The 18807-nt window shown below is 46.3% G+C and overlaps 1 protein-coding gene and 2 pseudogenes across 2 annotated transcripts in view; 1 reads left to right on the top strand and 2 right to left on the bottom strand.

Moving 5' to 3' along the window:
* prkar1b (protein kinase, cAMP-dependent, regulatory, type I, beta) overlaps window positions 1–18807 on the top strand; it is a 178479-nt gene that overhangs the window by 34832 nt on the left and 124840 nt on the right. The window lies entirely within an intron of this gene.
* Window positions 1820–3088, bottom strand: LOC121551995 (annotated as a pseudogene).
* On the bottom strand, window positions 9722–11005 carry LOC121551266 (annotated as a pseudogene).

The following is an 18807-nucleotide window of genomic DNA, read 5'->3' on the forward strand; positions in this document are numbered from 1 at the left end:
CTACCCCTCTATCCATAAAGAGTATAGTAACCCCTCTCTACCCCTCTATCCATAAAGAGTATAGTAACCCCTCTCTACCCCCTCTATCCATAAAGACTATAGTAACCCCTCTCTACCCCTCTATCCATAAAGAGTATAGTAACCCCTCTCTCCACCCCCTCTATCCATAAAGAGTATAGTAACCCCTCTCTCCACCCCCTCTATCCATAAAGAGTATAGTAACCCCTCTCTCTACCCTCTATCCATAAAGACTATAGTAACCCCTCTCTACCCCTCTATCCATAAAGAGTATAGTAACCCCTCTCTACCCCCTCTATCCATAAAGAGTATAGTAACCCCCTCTCTACCCCCTCTATCCATAAAGACTATAGTAACCCCTCTCTACCCCTCTATCCATAAAGAGTATAGTAACCCCTCTCTCTACCCCTCTATCCATAAAGACTCTAGTAACCCCTCTCTACCCCTCTATCCATAAAGAGTATAGTAACCCCTCTCTACCCCTCTATCCATAAAGACTATAGTAACCCCTCTCTACCCCTCTATCCATAAAGAGTATAGTAACCCCTCTCTCTACCCCCTCTATCCATAAAGACTATAGTAACCCCTCTCTCCACCCCTCTATCCATAAAGAGTATAGTAACCCCTCTCTACCCCCTCTATCCATAAAGACTATAGTAACCCCTCTCTACCCCTCTATCCATAAAGAGTATAGTAACCCCTCTCTACCCCTCTATCCATAAAGAGTATAGTAACCCCTCTCTACCCCCTCTATCCATAAAGACTATAGTAACCCCTCTCTACCCCTCTATCCATAAAGAGTATAGTAACCCCTCTCTACCCCTCTATCCATAAAGAGTATAGTAACCCCTCTCTCCACCCCCTCTATCCATAAAGAGTATAGTAACCCCTCTCTCTACCCCTCTATCCATAAAGACTCTAGTAACCCCTCTCTACCCCTCTATCCATAAAGAGTATAGTAACCCCTCTCTCCACCCCTCTATCCATAAAGAGTATAGTAACCCCTCTCTCCACCCCTCTATCCATAAAGAGTATAGTAACCCCTCTCTCTACCCCTCTATCCATAAAGAGTATAGTAACCCCTCTCTCCACCCCTCTATCCATAAAGAGTATAGTAACCCCTCTCTCTACCCCTCTATCCATAAAGACTCTAGTAACCCCTCTCTACCCCTCTATCCATAAAGAGTATAGTAACCCCTCTCTCCACCCCTCTATCCATAAAGAGTATAGTAACCCCTCTCTCCACCCCCTCTATCCATAAAGAGTATAGTAACCCCTCTCTCTACCCCTCTATCCATAAAGAGTATAGTAACCCCTCTCTACCCCCCTATCCATAAAGAGTATAGTAACCCCTCTCTACCCCTCTATCCATAAAGAGTATAGTAACCCCTCTCTCTACCCCTCTATCCATAAAGAGTATAGTAACCCCTCTCTACCCCTCTATCCATAAAGAGTATAGTAACCCCTCTCTCTACCCCTCTATCCATAAAGAGTATAGTAACCCCTCTCTCCACCCCTCTATCCATAAAGACTCTACATTTACATTTACATTTTAGTCATTTAGCAGACGCTCTTATCCCAGTCAGTGAGTGCACACACTTCCTCATACATTCTAACGCAGTTTAAAACACCAGTCCAACCCAGTTTGATCCAGTTTAACCCAGTAAGAGAGACATTCTAAACCAGGTCAACAATCAGGTTGAACCCAGTTTAAAAGCCTTAAAAACATCCGCTTGTCTAACCTGGACATTGGTCTGAAATTCTGACTGCAAGATAGCTATGGGTTTGCAGGTGCATAGACACACACACACACACACTAGAGGTTTTCCTGCAGCCAGTCCATGTATCCTCTGATCATTATTTTCCCCACATCGAAGAAAAACGGCCAGTGCGCAAAACTCAAGGTGCCGTGGAAACCGTCGTCATAGTGATCGCTGGAAACTGTGACGCCCGTGTCCTGTAGCCTCCTGGTGTACATCAACCCATCGTCTCAGAGCACATCGTACTCTCACGTTAGAATGTAAGCTCGCGGGGTTCTACCCAGAACCCCCTGCTCCGCCAGCAGCGGCGCCGCTCGGACATCCAGCAACCCCGGGAGAAGATCTCCCTCCTGCCCCGTGACCTCCTGTGACCCCGTCTCCATGCCAACAGGCTTGTAATGCTTCATGTGTTTGGCCGGCAGAAGGGTGGTCCAGTTGATATGGGAGCGGATGGAGGGAGGGATGGAGGGATGGTGGAGTAAGGAGGGGGACAAGAGGAGGGGATGGAGAGAGGTATCAACCCCCAGATAGAGCAGCCAGAACCTGGCCATCATAAAGCGGTGTAGGATGGGCATGTTGTGGTTCTGTTGGTGGGATGGAGTGTTGAGGTCTAGACCCTGGAGGACAGGGTAGATCAACGCTTGAACACTGAACTTCACACTCACACTGTCATCTACCGAGATCTGCTGTGCGACGGCTGCAGCCAGGTTTCCTCCAGCGCAGTCGCCTGACACGGCCACGCGCTGTGGATCCACAGACAACTTTCCCAGAATGCCCGGCTCCAGGAAGTGCTTGGCCGCAGCCAGACAGTCCTCATACTGCACAGGGAAATGCACTGCTGGAGCCAGACGGTACTCAACAGACACAACCACTGTATTCAGCTCATCAGACATCTGCCTACATAAGACATCATAGCTCCCCATCTTGGCGGCGCAGAGGGCCCATCCTCCTCCATGGTAGAACATCACAGCCCTCCTCAGCCCCCCCTCTCTTTCCCCCGCGGCGAGGGGCTCGTACAAGCGCACCAGGACTCCGTCAAAGTCCACATCACTCACCCTCACCCCACCTCCCTACCCTCCCGCCATCTCCCCCAGGGACTCCAGCCCCGATACGGCCCCCCGAATCACTGGGATGTGATGACTCAGACCCAGACACTGGCACAGGTCATCCACTTGCAGCACAGCATGGAATAAGGCGTCCAGCAGCATCAGTTTCAAAGGCTCCTCGATGGCAGCAGGTAACGGTATATAGATGTAATATGGAACACCCACCGTTAATATCAATGTTACTACAACAGAAGACAACTTCATATTTTTTACACCAGTATTACTAGCTAACTCCCCAACATGAGACTTAAATCACCCGCAACAGAGGGCAGCGCAGTCAGAATGTGAGAATGCGGTGTAGTTAGCTTTATGTTAAAGATTCAGACTCGTTAATACCTCTTAAACGGAACGTGCAACCCTCTCTCCACTCCTCTATCCATAAAGACTCTAATAACCCCTCTCTCCACCCCTCTATCCATAAAGACTCTAGTAACCCCTCTCTCTACCCCTCTATCCATAAAGAGTATAGTAACCCCGCTCTCTACCCATCTATCCATAAAGAGTATAGTAACCCCTCTCTCCACCCCTCTATCCATAAAGAGTATAGTAACCCCTCTCTACCCCTCTATCCATGAAGAGTATAGTAACCACTCTCTCTACCCCTCTATCAATAAAGAGTATAGTAACCCCTATCTCCACCCCTCTATCCATAAAGACTCTAGTAACCCCTCTCTCCACCCCTATATCCATAAAGACTCTAGTAACCCCTCTCTCTACCCCTCTATCCATAAAGACTCTAGTAACCCCTCTCCACCCCTCTATCCATAAAGACTCTAATAACCCCTCTCTCCACCCCTCTATCCATAAAGAGTATAGTAACCCCTCTCTCCACCCCTCTATCCATAAAGAGTATAGTATCCCCTCTCTAACCCTCTATCCATAAAGAGTATAGTAACCCCTCTCTCCACCCCTCTATCAATAAAGAGTATAGTAACCCCTCTCTCCACCCCTCTATCCATAAAGACTCTAGTAACCCTCTCTCTACCCTCTATCCATAAAGACTCTAGTAACCCCTCTCTACCCCTCTATCCATAAAGAGTATAGTAACCCCTCTCTCCACCCCTCTATCCATAAAGAGTATAGTAACCCCTCTCTCTACCCCTCTATCCATAAAGAGTATAGTAACCCCTCTCTCTACCCCTCTATCCATAAAGAGTATAGTAACCCCTCTCTCCACCCCTCTATCCATAAAGACTCTAGTAACCCCTCTCTCCACCCCTCTATCCATAAAGACTCTAGTAACCCCTCTCTCCACCCCTATATCCATAAAGACTCTAGTAACCCCTCTCTCCACCCCTCTATCCATAAAGAGTATAGTAACCCCGCTCTCTACCCATCTATCCATAAAGAGTACAGTAACCCCTCTCTCTACCCCTCTATCAATAAAGAGTATAGTAACCCCTCTCTCCACCCCTCTATCCATAAATACTCTAGTAACCCCTCTCTCTACCCCTCTATCCATAAAGACTCTAGTAACCTCTCTCCAACCCTCTATCCATAAAGACTCTAGTAACCCCTCTCTCCACCCCTCTATCCATAAAGAGTATAGTAACCCCTCTCTCCACCCCTCTATCCATAAAGAGTATAGTAACCCCTCTCTCCACCCCTTTATCCATGAAGAGTATAGTAACCCCTCTCTACCCATCTATCCATAAAGAGTATAGTAACCCCTCTCTCCACCCCTCTATCCATAAAGACTCTAGTAACCCCTCTCTCCACCCCTCTATCCATAAAGACTCTAGAAACCCCTCTCTCCACCCCTATATCCATAAAGACTCTAGTAACCCCTCTCTCCACCCCTCTATCCATAAAGAGTATAGTAACCCCTCTCTCTACCCATCTATCCATAAAGAGTACAGTAACCCCTCTCTCTACCCCTCTATCCATAAAGAGTATAGTAACCCCTCTCTCTACCCCTCTATCAATAAAGAGTATAGTAACCCCTCTCTCCACCCCTCTATCCATAAAGACTCTAGTAACCCCTCTCTCTACCCCTCTATCCATAAAGACTCTAGTAACCCCTCTCCACCCCTCTATCCATAAAGACTCTAATAACCCCTCTCTCCACCCTTCTATCCATAAAGAGTATAGTAACCCCTCTCTCCACCCCTCTATCCATAAAGAGTATAGTAACCCCTCTCTCTACCCATCTATCCATAAAGAGTATAGTAACCCATCTCTCCACCCCTCTATCCATAAAGAGTATAGTAACCCCTCTCTCTACCCCTCTATCCATAAAGACTCTAGTAACCTCTCTCCAACCCTATATCCATAAAGACTCTAGTAACCCCTCTCTCCACCCCTCTATCCATAAAGAGTATAGTAACCCCTCTCTCTACCCATCTATCCATAAAGAGTACAGTAACCCCTCTCTCTACCCCTCTATCCATAAAGAGTATAGTAACCCCTCTCTCTACCCCTCTATCAATAAAGAGTATAGTAACCCCTCTCTCCACCCCTCTATCCATAAAGACTCTAGTAACCCCTCTCTCTACCCCTCTATCCATAAAGACTCTAGTAACCCCTCTCCACCCCTCTATCCATAAAGACTCTAATAACCCCTCTCTCCACCCTTCTATCCATAAAGAGTATAGTAACCCCTCTCTCCACCCCTCTATCCATAAAGAGTATAGTAACCCCTCTCTCTACCCATCTATCCATAAAGAGTATAGTAACCCATCTCTCCACCCCTCTATCCATAAAGAGTATAGTAACCCCTCTCTCTACCCCTCTATCCATAAAGACTCTAGTAACCTCTCTCCAACCCTCTATCCATAAAGACTCTAATAACCCCTCTCTCCACCCCTCTATCCATAAAGAGTATAGTAACCCCTCTCTCCACCCCTCTATCCATAAAGAGTATAGTAACCCCTCTCTCCACCCCTCTATCCATAAAGAGTATAGTAACCCCTCTCTACCCATCTATCCATAAAGAGTATAGTAACCCCTCTCTCTACCCCTCTATCCATAAAGAGTATAGTAACCCCTCTCTCCACCCCTCTATCCATAAAGACTATAGTAACCCCTCTCTCCACCCCTCTATCCATAAAGACTCTAGTAACCCCTCTCTCCACCCCTCTATCCATAAAGAGTATAGTAACCCCTCTCTCCACCCCTCTATCCATAAAGAGTATAGTAACCCCTCTCTCTACCCCTCTATCCATAAATAGTATAGTAACCCCTCTCTACCCCTCTATCCATAAAGAGTATAGTAACCCCTCTCTCCCCCTCTATCCATAAAGACTCTAGTAACCCCTCTCTACCCCTCTATCCATAACGACTCTAGTAACCCCTCTCTCCACCCCTCTATCCAGAAAGACTCTAGTAACCCCTCTCTCTACCCCTCTATCCATAAAGAATATAGTAACCCCTCTCTCCACCCCTCTATCCATAAAGACTCTAGTAATCCCTCTCTACCCATCTATCCATAAAGAGTATAGTAACCCCTCTCTACCCCTCTATCCATGAAGAGTATAGTAACCCCTCTCTCCACCCCTCTATCCATAAAGACTCTAGTAACCTCTCTCCAACCCTCTATCCATAAAGACTCTAGTAACCCCTCTCTCCACCCCTCTATCCATAAAGAGTATAGTAACCCCTCTCTACCCCTCCATCCATAAAGAGTATAGTAACCCCTCTCTCTACCCCTCTATCCATAAAGAGTATAGTAACCCCTCTCTCCACCCCTATATCCATAAATACTCTAGTAACCCCTCTCTCTACCCCTCTATCCATAAAGAGTATAGTAACCCCTCTCTCCACCCCTCTATCCATAAAGACTCTAGTAACCCCTCTCTCCACCCCTCTATCCATAAAGACTCTAGTAACCCCTCTCTACCCCTCTATCCATATAGAGTATAGTAACCCCTCTCTACCCCTCTATCCATAAAGAGTATAGTAACCCCTCTCTCCACCCCTCTATCCATAAAGACTCTAGTAACCTCTCTCCAACCCTCTATCCATAAAGACTATAGTAACCCCTCTCTCCACCCCTCTATCCATAAAGAGTATAGTAACCCCTCTCTCCACCCCTCTATCCATAAAGAGTATAGTAACCCCTCTCTCCACCCCTCTATCCATAAAGACTATAGTAACCCCTCTCTACCCCTCTATCAATAAATACTATAGTAACCCCTCTCTCTACCCCTCTATCCATAAAGAGTATAGTAACCCCTCTATCCACCCCTCTATCCATAAAGACTCTAGTAACCCCTCTCTCCACCACTCTATCCATAAAGACTCTAGTAACCCCTCTCTACCCCTCTATCCATAAAGAGTATAGTAATCCCTCTCTCCACCCCTCTATCCATAAAGAGTATAGTAACCCCTCTCTCCACCCCTATATCCATAAAGAGTATAGTAACCCCTCTCTACCCCTCTATCCATAAAGAGTATAGTAACCCCTCTCTCTACCCCTCTATCCATAAAGAGTATAGTAACCCCTCTCTCCACCCCTCTATCCATAAATACTCTAGTAACCCCTCTCTCTACCCCTCTATCCATAAAGAGTTTAGTAACCCCTCTCTCCACCCCTCTATCCATAAAGACTCTAGTAACCCCTCTCTCCACCCCTCTATCCATAAAGACTCTAGTAACCCCTCTCTACCCCTCTATCCATAAAGAGTATAGTAACCCCTCTCTACCCCTCTATCCATAAAGAGTATAGCAACCCCTCTCTCCACCCCTCTATCCATAAAGAGTATAGTAACCCCTCTCTCCACCCCTCTATCCATAAAGAGTATAGTAACCCCTCTCTCCACCCCTCTATCCATAAAGAGTATAGTAACCCCTCTCTACCCATCTATCCATAAAGAGTATAGTAACCCTCTCTCTACCCCTCTATCCATAAAGAGTATAGTAACCCCTCTCTCCACCCCTCTATCCATAAAGAGTATAGTAACCCCTCTCTACCCCTCTATCCATAAAGACTCTAGTAACCCCTCTCTACCCCTCTATCCATAAAGAGTATAGTAACCCCTCTCTCCACCCCTCTATCCATAAAGAGTATAGTTACCCCTCTCTCCACCCCTCTATCCATAAAGAGTATAGTAACCCCTCTCTACCCCTCTATCCATAATGAGTATAGTAACCCCTCTCTCCACCCCTCTATCCATAAAGAGTATAGTAACCCCTCTCTCCACCCCTCTATCCATAAAGAGTATAGTAACCCCTCTCTCTACCCCTCTATCCATAAAGACTATAGTAACCCCTCTCTACCCCTCTATCCATAAAGAGTATAGTAACCCCTCTCTACCCCTCTATCCATAAAGAGTATAGTAACCCCTCTCTCTACCCTCTATCCATAAAGACTATAGTAACCCCTCTCTACCCCTCTATCCATAAAGAGTATAGTAACCCCTCTCTCTACCCCTCTATCCATAAAGACTATAGTAACCCCTCTCTACCCCTCTATCCATAAAGAGTATAGTAACCCCTCTCTACCCTCTATCCATAAAGACTATAGTAACCCCTCTCTACCCCTCTATCCATAAAGAGTATAGTAACCCCTCTCTACTCCTCTATCCATAAAGAGTATAGTAACCCCTCTCTCTACCCCTCTATCCATAAAGACTCTAGTAACCCCTCTCTACCCCTCTATCCATAAAGAGTATAGTAACCCCTTCTCTCCACCCTCTATCCATAAAGAGTATAGTAACCCCTCTCTCCACCCCTCTATCCATAAAGAGTATAGTAACCCCTCTCTCTACCCCTCTATCCATAAAGAGTATAGTAACCCCTCTCTCCACCCCTCTATCCATAAAGAGTATAGTAACCCCCTCTCTACCCCTCTATCCATAAAGACTCTAGTAACCCCTCTCTACCCCTCTATCCATAAAGAGTATAGTAACCCCTCTCTCCACCCCCTCTATCCATAAAGAGTATAGTAACCCCTCTCTCCACCCCTCTATCCATAAAGAGTATAGTAACCCCTCTCTCTACCCCTCTATCCATAAAGAGTATAGTAACCCCTCTCTCTACCCCTCTATCCATAAAGACTCTAGTAACCTCTCTCCAACCCTCTATCCATAAAGACTATAGTAACCCCTCTCTCCACCCTCTATCCATAAAGAGTATAGTAACCCCTCTCTCCACCCCTCTATCCATAAAGAGTATAGTAACCCCTCTCTCCACCCCTCTATCCATAAAGAGTATAGTAACCCCTCTCTCTACCCCTCTATCCATAAAGACTCTAGTAACCCCTCTCTACCCCTCTATCCATAAAGAGTATAGTAACCCCTCTCTCCACCCCTCTATCCATAAAGAGTATAGTAACCCCTCTCTCCACCCCCTCTATCCATAAAGAGTATAGTAACCCCTCTCTACCCCTCTATCCATAAAGAGTATAGTAACCCCTCTCTCTACCCTCTATCCATAAAGAGTATAGTAACCCCTCTCTACCCCTCTATCCATAAAGAGTATAGTAACCCCTCTCTACCCTCTATCCATAAAGAGTATAGTAACCCCTCTCTACCCCTCTATCCATAAAGAGTATAGTAACCCCTCTCTCTACCCCTCTATCCATAAAGAGTATAGTAACCCCTCTCTCCACCCCTCTATCCATAAAGACTCTACATTTACATTTACATTTTAGTCATTTAGCAGACGCTCTTATCCCAGTCAGTGAGTGCACACACTTCCTCATACATTCTAACGCAGTTTAAAACACCAGTCCAACCCAGTTTGATCCAGTTTAACCCAGTAAGAGAGACATTCTAAACCAGGTCAACAATCAGGTTGAACCCAGTTTAAAAGCCTTAAAAACATCCGCTTGTCTAACCTGGACATTGGTCTGAAATTCTGACTGCAAGATGGCTATGGGTTTGCAGGTGCATAGACACACACACACACACACTAGAGGTTTTCCTGCAGCCAGTCCATGTATCCTCTGATCATTATTTTCCCCACATCGAAGAAAAACGGCCAGTGCGCAAAACTCAAGGTGCCGTGGAAACCGTCGTCATAGTGATCGCTGGAAACTGTGACGCCCGTGTCCTGTAGCCTCCTGGTGTACATCAACCCATCGTCTCAGAGCACATCGTACTCTCACGTTAGAATGTAAGCTCGCGGGGTTCTACCCAGAACCCCCTGCTCCGCCAGCAGCGGCGCCGCTCGGACATCCAGCAACCCCGGGAGAAGATCTCCCTCCTGCCCCGTGACCTCCTGTGACCCCGTCTCCATGCCAACAGGCTTGTAATGCTTCATGTGTTTGGCCGGCAGAAGGGTGGTCCAGTTGATATGGGAGCGGATGGAGGGAGGGGATGGAGGGATGGTGGAGTAAGGAGGGGGACAAGAGGAGGGGATGGAGAGAGGTATCAACCCCCAGATAGAGCAGCCAGAACCTGGCCATCATAAAGCGGTGTAGGATGGGCATGTTGTGGTTCTGTTGGTGGGATGGAGTGTTGAGGTCTAGACCCTGGAGGACAGGGTAGATCAACGCTTGAACACTGAACTTCACACTCACACTGTCATCTACCGAGATCTGCTGTGCGACGGCTGCAGCCAGGTTTCCTCCAGCGCAGTCGCCTGACACGGCCACGCGCTGTGGATCCACAGACAACTTTCCCAGAATGCCCGGCTCCAGGAAGTGCTTGGCCGCAGCCAGACAGTCCTCATACTGCACAGGGAAATGCACTGCTGGAGCCAGACGGTACTCAACAGACACAACCACTGTATTCAGCTCATCAGACATCTGCCTACATAAGACATCATAGCTCCCCATCTTGGCGGCGCAGAGGGCCCATCCTCCTCCATGGTAGAACATCACAGCCCTCCTCAGCCCCCCCTCTCTTTCCCCCGCGGCGGGGGGCTCGTACAAGCGCACCGGGACTCCGTCAAAGTCCACATCACTCACCCTCACCCCACCTCCCTACCCTCCCGCCATCTCCCCCAGGGACTCCAGCCCCGATCACGGCCCCGAATCACTGGGATGTGATGACTCAGACCCAGACACTGGCACAGGTCATCCACTTGCAGCACAGCATGGAATAAGGCGTCCAGCAGCATCAGTTTCAAAGGCTCCTCGATGGCAGCAGGTAACGGTATATAGATGTAATATGGAACACCCACCGTTAATATCAATGTTACTACAACAGAAGACAACTTCATCTTTTTTACACCAGTATTACTAGCTAACTCCCCAACATGAGACTTAAATCACCCGCAACAGAGGGCAGCGCAGTCAGAATGTGAGAATGCGGTGTAGTTAGCTTTATGTTAAAGATTCAGACTCGTTAATACCTCTTAAACGGAACGTGCAATCCTCTCTCCACTCCTCTATCCATAAAGACTCTAATAACCCCTCTCTCCACCCCTCTATCCATAAAGACTCTAGTAACCCCTCTCTCTACCCCTCTATCCATAAAGAGTATAGTAACCCCGCTCTCTACCCATCTATCCATAAAGAGTATAGTAACCCCTCTCTCCACCCCTCTATCCATAAAGAGTATAGTAAGCCCTCTCTCCACCACTCTACACATAAAGAGTATAGTAACCCCTCTCTCCACCCCTCTATCCATAAAGAGTATAGTAACCCCTCTCTCTACCCCTCTATCCATAAAGACTCGAATAACCCCTCTCTCTACCCCTCTATCCATAAAGAGTATAGTAACCCCTCTCTCCACCCCTCTATCCATAAAGACTCTAGTAACCCCTCTCTACCCCTCTATCCATAAAGAGTATAGTAACCCCTCTCTCCACCCCTCTATCCATAAAGAGTATAGTAACCCCTCTCTACCCCTCTATCCATAAAGACTCTAGTAACCCCTTTCTCCACCCCTCTATCCATAAAGACTCTAGTAACCCCTCTCTCCACCCCTCTATCCATAAAGACTCTAGTAACCCCTTTCTCCACCCCTCTATCCATTAAGAGTATAGTAACCCCTCTCTCCACCCCTCTATCCATAAAGAGTATAGTAACCCCTCTCTCCACCCCTCTATCCATAAAGAGTATAGTAACCCCTCTCTCCACCCCTCTATCCATAAAGAGTATAGTAACCCCTCTCTCCACCCCTCTATCCATAAAGAGTATAGTAACCCCTCTCTCCACCCCTCTATCCATAAAGACTCTAATAACCCCTCTCTCCACCCCTATATCCATAAAGAGTATAGTAACCCCTCTCTCCACCCCTCTATCCATAAAGAGTATAGTAACCCCTCTCTCCACCCTCTATCCATAAAGAGTATAGTAACCCTCTCTACCCTCTATCCATGAAGAGTATAGTAACCCCTCTCTCTACCCTCTATCAATAAAGAGTATAGTAACCCCTATCTCCACCCCTCTATCCATAAAGACTCTAGTAACCCCTCTCTCCACCCCTATATCCATAAAGACTCTAGTAACCCCTCTCTCTACCCCTCTATCCATAAAGACTCTAGTAACCCCTCTCCACCCCTCTATCCATAAAGACTCTAATAACCCCTCTCCACCCCTCTATCCATAAAGAGTATAGTAACCCCTCTCTCCACCCCTCTATCCATAAAGAGTATAGTATCCCCTCTCTACCCCTCTATCCATAAAGAGTATAGTAACCCCTCTCTCCACCCCTCTATCAATAAAGAGTATAGTAACCCCTCTCTCCACCCCTCTATCCATAAAGACTCTAGTAACCCCTCTCTCTACCCCTCTATCCATAAAGACTCTAGTAACCCCTCTCTACCCCTCTATCCATAAAGAGTATAGTAACCCATCTCTCCACCCCTCTATCCATAAAGAGTATAGTAACCCCTCTCTCTACCCCTCTATCCATAAAGAGTATAGTAACCCCTCTCTCTACCCCTCTATCCATAAAGAGTATAGTAACCCCTCTCTCCACCCCTCTATCCATAAAGACTCTAGTAACCCCTCTCTCCACCCCTCTATCCATAAAGACTCTAGTAACCCCTCTCTCCACCCCTATATCCATAAAGACTCTAGTAACCCCTCTCTCCACCCCTCTATCCATAAAGAGTATAGTAACCCCGCTCTCTACCCATCTATCCATAAAGAGTACAGTAACCCCTCTTTCTACCCCTCTATCAATAAAGAGTATAGTAACCCCTCTCTCCACCCCTCTATCCATAAATACTCTAGTAACCCCTCTCTCTACCCCTCTATCCATAAAGACTCTAGTAACCTCTCTCCAACCCTCTATCCATAAAGACTCTAGTAACCCCTCTCTCCACCCCTCTATCCATAAAGAGTATAGTAACCCCTCTCTCCACCCCTCTATCCATAAAGAGTATAGTAACCCCTCTCTCCACCCCTCTATCCATAAAGAGTATAGTAACCCCTCTCTACCCATCTATCCATAAAGAGTATAGTAACCCCTCTCTCCACCCCTCTATCCATAAAGACTCTAGTAACCCCTCTCTCCACCCCTCTATCCATAAAGACTCTAGAAACCCCTCTCTCCACCCCTATATCCATAAAGACTATAGTAACCCCTCTCTCCACCCCTCTATCCATAAAGAGTATAGTAACCCTCTCTCTACCCATCTATCCATAAAGAGTACAGTAACCCCTCTCTCTACCCTCTATCCATAAAGAGTATAGTAACCCCTCTCTCTACCCCTCTATCAATAAAGAGTATAGTAACCCCTCTCTCCACCCCTCTATCCATAAAGACTCTAGTAACCCCTCTCTACTCCCTCTATCCATAAAGACTCTAGTAACCCCTCTCCACCCCTCTATCCATAAAGACTCTAATAACCCCTCTCTCCACCCCTTCTATCCATAAAGAGTATAGTAACCCCTCTCTCCACCCTCTATCCATAAAGAGTATAGTAACCCCTCTCTCTACCCATCTATCCATAAAGAGTATAGTAACCCATCTCTCCACCCCTCTATCCATAAAGAGTATAGTAACCCCTCTCTCTACCCCTCTATCCATAAAGACTCTAGTAACCTCTCTCCAACCCTCTATCCATAAAGACTCTAATAACCCCTCTCTCCACCCCTCTATCCATAAAGAGTATAGTAACCCCTCTCTCCACCCCTCTATCCATAAAGAGTATAGTAACCCTCTCTCCACCCTCTATCCATAAAGAGTATAGTAACCCCTCTCTACCCATCTATCCATAAAGAGTATAGTAACCCCTCTCTCTACCCCTCTATCCATAAAGAGTATAGTAACCCCTCTCTCCACCCCTCTATCCATAAAGACTCTAGTAACCCCTCTCCACCCCTCTATCCATAAAGACTCTAGTAACCCCTCTCTCCACCCTCTATCCATAAAGAGTATAGTAACCCCTCTCTCCACCCTCTATCCATAAAGAGTATAGTAACCCCTCTCTACCCCCTCTATCCATAAATAGTATAGTAACCCCTCTCTACCCCTCTATCCATAAAGAATATAGTAACCCCTCTCTCCCCCTCTATCCATAAAGACTCTAGTAACCCCTCTCTACCCCTCTATCCATAACGACTCTAGTAACCCCTCTCTCCACCCCTCTATCCAGAAAGACTCTAGTAACCCCTCTCTACCCCTCTATCCATAAAGAATATAGTAACCCCTCTATCCACCCCTCTATCCATAAAGACTCTAGTAATCCCTCTCTACCCATCTATCCATAAAGAGTATAGTAACCCCTCTCTACCCCTCTATCCATGAAGAGTATAGTAACCCCTCTCTCCACCCCTCTATCCATAAAGACTCTAGTAACCTCTCTCCAACCCTCTATCCATAAAGACTATAGTAACCCCTCTCTCCACACCTCTATCCATAAAGAGTATAGTAACCCCTCTCTACCCCTCCATCCATAAAGAGTATAGTAACCCCTCTCTCTACCCCTCTATCCATAAAGAGTATAGTAACCCCTCTCTCCACCCCTATATCCATAAATACTCTAGTAACCCCTCTCTCTACCCCTCTATCCATAAAGAGTATAGTAACCCCTCTCTCCACCCTCTATCCATAAAGACTCTAGTAACCCCTCTCTCACCCCTCTATCCATAAAGACTCTAGTAACCCCTCTCTACCCCTCTATCCATATAGAGTATAGTAACCCCTCTCTACCCCTCTATCCATAAAGAGTATAGTAACCCCTCTCTCCACCCCTCTATCCATAAAGACTCTAGTAACCTCTCTCCAACCCTCTATCCATAAAGACTATAGTAACCCCTCTCTCCACCCCTCTATCCATAAAGAGTATAGTAACCCCTCTCTCCACCCCTCTATCCATAAAGAGTATAGTAACCCCTCTCTCCACCCCTCTATCCATAAAGACTATAGTAACCCCTCTCTACCCCTCTATCAATAAATACTCTAGTAACCCCTCTCTCACCCCTCTATCCATAAAGAGTATAGTAACCCCTCTATCCACCCCTCTATCCATAAAGACTCTAGTAACCCCTCTCTCCACCACTCTATCCATAAAGACTCTAGTAACCCCTCTCTACCCCTCTATCCATAAAGAGTATAGTAACCCCTCTCTCCACCCTCTATCCATAAAGAGTATAGTAACCCCTCTCTCCACCCCTATATCCATAAAGAGTATAGTAACCCCTCTCTACCCCTCTATCCATAAAGAGTATAGTAACCCCTCTCTCTACCCCTCTATCCATAAAGAGTATAGTAACCCCTCTCTCCACCCCTCTATCCATAAAGACTCTAGTAACCCCTCTCTCCACCCCTCTATCCATAAAGACTCTAGTAACCCCTCTCTACCCCTCTATCCATAAAGAGTATAGTAACCCCTCTCTACCCCTCTATCCATAAAGAGTATAGCAACCCCTCTCTCCACCCCTCTATCCATAAAGAGTATAGTAACCCCTCTCTCCACCCCTCTATCCATAAAGAGTATAGTAACCCCTCTCTCACCCCTCTATCCATAAAGAGTATAGTAACCCCTCTCTACCCATCTATCCATAAAGAGTATAGTAACCCCTCTCTCTACCCCTCTATCCATAAAGAGTATAGTAACCCCTCTCTCCACCCCTCTATCCATAAAGACTCTAGTAACCCCTCTCCACCCCTCTATCCATAAAGACTCTAGTAACCCCTCTCTCCACCCTCTATCCATAAAGAGTATAGTAACCCCTCTCTCCACCCCTCTATCCATAAAGAGTATAGTAACCCTCTCTCTACCCTCTATCCATAAATAGTATAGTAACCCCTCTCTACCCCCTCTATCCATAAAGAGTATAGTAACCCCTCTCTCCCCCTCTATCCATAAAGACTCTAATAACCCCTCTCTAACCCTCTATCCATAACGACTCTAGTAACCCCTCTCTCCACCCCTCTATCCAGAAAGACTCTAGTAACCCCTCTCTCTACCCCTCTATCCATAAAGAATATAGTAACCCCTCTCTACCCCTCTATCCATAAAGAGTATAGTAACCCCTCTCTCCACCCCTCTATCCATAAAGAGTATAGTAACCCCTTTATCCACCCCTCTATCCATAAAGACTCTAGTAACCCCTCTCTCCACCACTCTATCCATAAAGACTCTAGTAACCCCTCTCTACCCCTCTATCCATAAAGAGTATAGTAACCCCTCTCTCCACCCCTCTATCCATAAAGAGTATAGTAACCCCTCTCTCCACCCCTCTATCCATAAAGAGTATAGTAACCCCTCTCTACCCCTCTATCCATAAAGAGTATAGTAACCCCTCTCTCTACCCCTCTATCCATAAAGAGTATAGTAACCCCTCTCTCCACCCCTCTATCCATAAATACTCTAGTAACCCCTCTCTCTACCCCTCTATCCATAAAGAGTATAGTAACCCCTCTCTCCACCCCTCTATCCATAAAGACTCTAGTAACCCCTCTCTCCACCCCTCTATCCATAAAGACTCTAGTAACCTCTCTCCAACCCTCTATCCATAAAGACTCTAGTAACCCCTCTCTACCCCTCTATCCATAAAGAGTATAGTAACCCCTCTCTACCCCTCTATCCATAAAGAGTATAGTAACCCCTCTCTCCACCCCTCTATCCATAAAGACTCTAGTAACCTCTCTCCAACCCTCTATCCATAAAGACTATATTAACCCCTCTCTCCACCCCTCTATCCATAAAGAGTATAGTAAACCCTCTCTCCACCCCTCTATCCATAAAGACTCTAGTAACCCCTCTCTACCCCTCTATCCATAAATACTCTAGTAACCCCTCTCTCTACCCCTTTATCCATAAAGAGTATAGTAATCCCTCTCTCCACCCCTCTATCCATAAATACTCTAGTAACCCCTCTCTCTACCCCTCTATCCATAAAGAGTATAGTAACCCCTCTCTCCACCCCTCTATCCATAAAGAGTATAGTAACTCCTATCTCTACCCCTCTATCCATAAATACTCTAGTAACCCCTCTCTCTACCCCTCTATCCATAAAGAGTATAGTAACCCCTCTCTCCACCCCTCTATCCATAAAGAGTATAGTAACCCCTCTCTCCACCCCTCTATCCATAAAGAGTATAGTAACCCCTCTCTCCACCCCTCTATCCATAAAGACTCTAGTAACCTCTCTCTACCCCTCTATCCATAAAGAGTATAGTAACCCCTCTCTACCCCTCTATCCATAAAGAGTATAGTAACCCCTCTCTCCACCCCTCTATCCATAAAGACTCTAGTAACCCCTCTCTCCACCCCTCTATCCATAAAGAGTATATTAACCCCTCTCTCCACTCCTCTATCCATAAATACTCTATTAACCCCTCTCTCTACCCCTCTATCCATAAAGACTCTAGTAACCCCTCTCTCCACCCCTCTATCCATAAAGAGTATATTAACCCCTCTCTCTACCCCCCTATCCATAAAGACTCTAGTAACCGCTCTCTACTGCTCTATCCATAAAGATTATATTAACCCCTCTCTCTACCCCTCTATCCATAAAGACTAGTAACCCCTCTCTCCACCCCTCTATCCATAAAGACTATATTAACCCCTCTCTCCACCCCTCTATCCATAAAGACTCTAGTAACCCCTCTCTACTGCTCTATCCATAAAGAGTATATTAACCCCTCTCTCTACTCCTCTATCCATAAAGACTCTAGTAACCCCTCTCCACCCCTCTATCCATAAAGAGTATAGTAACCCCTCTCTCTACTCCTCTATCCATAAAGACTCTAGTAACCCCTCTCCACCCCTCTATCCATAAAGACTCTAGTAACCCCTCTCTACCCCTCTATCCATAAAGACTCTAGTAACCCCTCTCTACCCCTCTATCCATAAAGACTATAGTAACCCCTCTCTACCCCTCTATCCATAAAGAGTATAGTAACCCCTCTCTACCCCTCTATCCATAAAGAGTATAGTAACCCCTCTCTCTACCCCTCTATCCATAAAGACTATAGTAACCCCTCTCTACCCCTCTATCCATAAAGAGTATAGTAACCCCTCTCTACCCCTCTATCCATAAAGAGTATAGTAACCCCTCTCTCTACCCCTCTATCCATAAAGACTCTAGTAACCCCTCTCTACCCCCCATATCCATAAAGAGTATAGCCTCTCTCTTTGGAGCAAAGGTCTATTTCCAGCTTACCAGATGGTTGATAGAGACTACTGAGGGTTGATGTTGGTAGTTGGTAGTGTACTGCAGTGGCTCATGAATGTTTCAGCCAGTCTGCTGCTGTTACCGTACTGCTGCTGCTGCTGTTGTAGCTGTGGTCCTCTTCATGGTGAGCCATCTGTTGCTTTAAGTTAATTACAGCCTACAGACTGCTGCTTCCCTCAGAGCATGGACGCTCTCTCTCTCTCTCTCTCTCTCTCTCTCTCTCTCTCTCTCTCTCTCTCTCTCTCTCTCTCTCTCTCTCTCTCTCTCTCTCTCTCTCTCTCTCTCTCTCTCTCTCTCTCTCTCTCTCTCTCTCTCTCTCTCTCTCTCTCTCTCTCTCTCTCTCTCCTTTCTCCCCCCAGTAACACATCTGCAGAGTTCAGAGCTTTACGTTTTTCTCCCTAGAACGTCTTTCCTTAAATACAGAGGCAGTAGTCTTTGTAGTGGGCTCTGAGGAAAT

The sequence above is a fragment of the Coregonus clupeaformis genome, chromosome 35, assembly GCF_020615455.1.
Source record: "Coregonus clupeaformis isolate EN_2021a chromosome 35, ASM2061545v1, whole genome shotgun sequence".
NCBI classification, from domain to species: domain Eukaryota; kingdom Metazoa; phylum Chordata; class Actinopteri; order Salmoniformes; family Salmonidae; genus Coregonus; species Coregonus clupeaformis.